A 4229-nucleotide genomic window follows, 5' to 3' on the forward strand; every position below is an offset into this window, starting at 1 on the left:
TCCATTTAATGTTTGTGTCAGGGACAGATGATGTAAATTTTCCCTTCATTGTCAACGGCCATTTGAAAACAAACATTGAACTAAAAACAAACGTTAAACCTGTATATAGGAGGGGCAGGAATTCATCATAAAGGAGGTAAAAAAGGAAAAGAAAACATATAAAGTGAGGGGGAAAAGGGGTAGGTGGGGGGGGGGGGGGTTTCGGATTTTACAGGGGGCCAGTTTCGAATTGCAGCCGTCCGTAGGTGCCCTTTGAGAGCGGTTTTGAAGGAGTCAAGGGATTTGCATGTCTTAATGACTGTTGGTAGGGCGTTCTGCATTTTGGTTGTGGGTGTGGACTTCGTTGACATTAAGGAAATATCTAGACAGGTACATGGGTATCTTGGTGGACGGTGGTGTATCGAATCTTGTGGACCAGACTCATTGCAAGATGCTGTACTCTGTCGTCGACCCTAAGCCATATCCCAGCCTGTCAAAGTGGGCAGGGGTGAGGTGGGTTCGGGGGGTGAGGGCCGCCCAGTAGTAGCCTGACCAGTTTGTTTTGGGAAGTCTGGAGCCTTGTTTTAAGGGCCTTTGAGGTGCTGTACGTGCAGGTACCAAGAGGTGCATGCATAGTTGAAGAAACCTGTTGGGGTCTTTTTGTTGACCAGTGAGGAGATCCTGTAAAGGAATCTTGTTCTTTTGTTGACTTTTTTGATTACGTTGGTGGCCATTTTATCACCGGACAGATTAGCCTCCAGGATGGAACCTAGGTAGGTCATTTCATATTTTCGTGTGATTGTCACCCACTCTAACCAAGAAGCCATCTGCCTTGTTTAACTATAAAGTTACAGAAGTGTACACTTATAACATTTGTATATCAAGCATATGGTATCCTCAACATCACATATAGCACACAATTATTTGAAAAGGAATGCATAGGAAAAGCCTGTGGCCTAATGAAAATCAATTTGGGGTCCATGACATGTCATGAAAAAGTGTAGAATCCATGCAATATGCCACAGACCTCCCTTCATAGCTTACCATTATTTATGTATTTATTTATTCCATTTATATCTGGGACCTCAATCTAATCTAACTTTTATGTATTTATATATCGTAAAATCATTGTCAACATAACTCTGAGACAGTACATTTGTACACTCTCTAAAGCTCTTGAATATGATAAAGGGTACTGTCATTATGGTCATCTCACACTTCATATCGCACACACCACACCTGTAACTTTCATTAGCTATATTTTCACTGGTTGAGTACTGTGTACCGGTGTCTTTATTTTCTGCCAATTTCTTCACCCTCCAATTATGTTAATCCTCAGGATACAACATGCAGATAGATGGAAGATAGATGAATGTTGGTGTTTCATCTTCCTCCTGTCAGAAGACTGAATGATTCACCAGTGGTGGAAGAAGCACTCTCAAAAATGTACTCGAGTCAAATTACGAAAGTATTAGCGTCAAAGTGAAGACACAGATTATTTCCACAAACCTTTTCAAATGGCTGATCTACAAGCTCACAACATGCTGCGATGTGACGCATTGTGAGCTTGTAGATCAGCTATAATTTCAAAAAGGAACAGTCGGTTATGTTTTGTAATATTAATCTAAATCCACAAAGAAACTACACTAAATTATGTTTTCAAATAATTGAATTGGAGTAAAAAAGTATAATATTTGCCTTTGAGATTTTGTGGAGTTTAAGTATAAAGTATCAAATACTGGAACTACACAAGTAACAATAAATGTATGTAACTACTGTACTAGTTGTACAGTAGTTGAGTAAATTTATACTTCCACTGCCAATCACTGGAGCATGAAACCATGCGCCTATCATCAGATGTGGTCACTTAGGAATGGTAATCCACAAGCCTTGAAGCCTTTAAGCGTAACATCAATATGTTGTGGGCCGTAATTATGGAAAACAGGCAAAACATGTCATGTGTTTTTAGTTTATACAATACACATTAATATTAATATAATCACTATTAGTTTATCTAAATATCCCAGATGTGAGCCATGCTGCTACTGTATGTTTTCCATGGGCAGGTTGATGGTTTTTGAGGTTAAAAACTCAAAATATAAACAACATAAAGCAACATACAGAAATAGAAGCAAATTAGTAGGCCTATATACTGCTGCAAACACTGCACATGAAGCAGGCACATTAAACACAGTACTTATCTTTAAGTATGATTTTGTCACGTTAAAGTAAGGGTGTACCGCAGAGGAAATCTTTGAAAAAACAAGAAGGTGGCCGGCCGCACACGCCAAAAGCCAGAGTGCCAATATTTTATTAGGACGTAGTGTTACAGTAGCAGGTAAGACAAATGAATCCAACGATTTGGCGGTTAAGCCTTCATCAGGGAATACAGACAGAGCACATAATGGTTCACACTTAAGTATGGTGCCAGAGAGTCATTCAACCAATCAGAAGGGGTTAAATAAGACCAGTCCCTGTGATATGAGAGGTCGGGATCAAAGGTCATGTGGTGTCTCACCTTCAAATACAAGAGGAGTTACCTCAAAAATGACTCATAAGGCCTCATAAGAGGCTCTGGAATATAAATTCCTTGTCATAGAGACACTTACATGTATCTGAGAAATACAGCAGATACAATAGTGAAATATTATAATATAGAACCATACAACAGCGAAATCTATACAAAACTAAATACATTCTCGTCTATGTTGAGATTACAATGAGATTTATGTGCATCCTTTTCTTGTACGAGTGACGTTAAATCTCTTGTTCAATCAGTCTACAATAAGTTTCAATAGACGCATTGCGATTGCTAGGAGGGATGTACCACCACAATACGCACAATAAGCCATAGAAACATAGAACACTGAAGTTGAGAGAAAGAAGACAATTCACAATATGACATGTATCTGTGTTGGGAGCCCCTCGAAAAACAAGATGGTACATCTCAAGGGGTCTTTTTCCTAATAAAGAAACTTGAATCATCAAGAGAGGGAACGTGTCTGATCCTCATTCCTCACTCACAGCACAGGAACGTATGAAGATGATTCATTTCACAGTATGCTATATGGTGGTATCTACACACCTAGGATGTTTCACTTCATTTTGTTTTTTTTCATAGTTAATTGCCTTATATGTACTATAGTATTAAGTTGTTGTTGTTGCACCACCCCTAAAACTAGATTGAATTTACATGCAATGGGTTGTACATCACTATTTAAAGATTATTCACTAAATTCTTCAACTGGTCCTCAAGGCAAAGTGCCATTTTATGCTCTTTTGAAATTAGACTTTTCCCCTCCCAGCATGTATACACCACAAAAAGAAAGGCAAGCTACGAGTTGCATGATATTACTTTTATTTGAGGGTGACAAATAGGCACTGATGTACACTACACTGATGAAGAACTACTAATTACTACTAATTCCATTGACGAGTAGATGATACTGGGTGTTCCTCAGAGTGTCATTGGACCTCATAGGAACTCGAAACTCATTGGACCTCACCCCTCAACCTGTGAAAGAAGCACATAAACACAGACATGCAGAACAAATGGGAACAGAAGTGGAATGTAGACAAATCATTTGAAAAAATATAACTTTGCTTCACATTTTGGCTCCAGGTGACCATTTCTTCCCCCAATATTTATCCTCTACCATTTAATCCTGTAGCTGTATAAAACCCTGATCCATTTAATCCTGTACCTGTATAAAACCCTGATCCATCCATCCAACTTGAACAGATTCAACCTGAACAGATTCCATTGGCTTAGCTTCCATCGGTACAGCATGCATTGCCTGTACTGGCAGTGGATCTTTAACCTGAACAGAATCCAGTGGCTTCTGTTCAGCCCCTACGGCAGCGTAGAAGAAACAGAGTAGTTTACAGTGTAGATTAATACAGGATATGATTAATATGATTCTCTATAGAGGCTCTCAATTCAGAGTAATGCTATATATTATGCATATAATCATGATGACATCTCGTGAAAATGGTTACCTGACTCATCCACAGCGTTCACATTTGGCACTGCAGCGGCATTAATAACAGTCAACAGAGCAAGAAGCAAGAACGCAATTTGGGTCTTCATTTCCTTCAAGAATGTAAAATAGTAATAGTTAATAGTTATAAATGGTGCATTTATATAGTGCTTTACAATAATTGTGCATTACATTCACCCATTCACGCACACATTCATACAACGATGGCAGAGGAAACCATACAAGGCACCAACCTGCACGGGAGCAATT

This window comes from Protomyctophum bolini (genome assembly GCF_963924005.1).
Source record: "Protomyctophum bolini genome assembly, chromosome: 1".
Lineage (NCBI taxonomy): Eukaryota > Metazoa > Chordata > Actinopteri > Myctophiformes > Myctophidae > Protomyctophum > Protomyctophum bolini.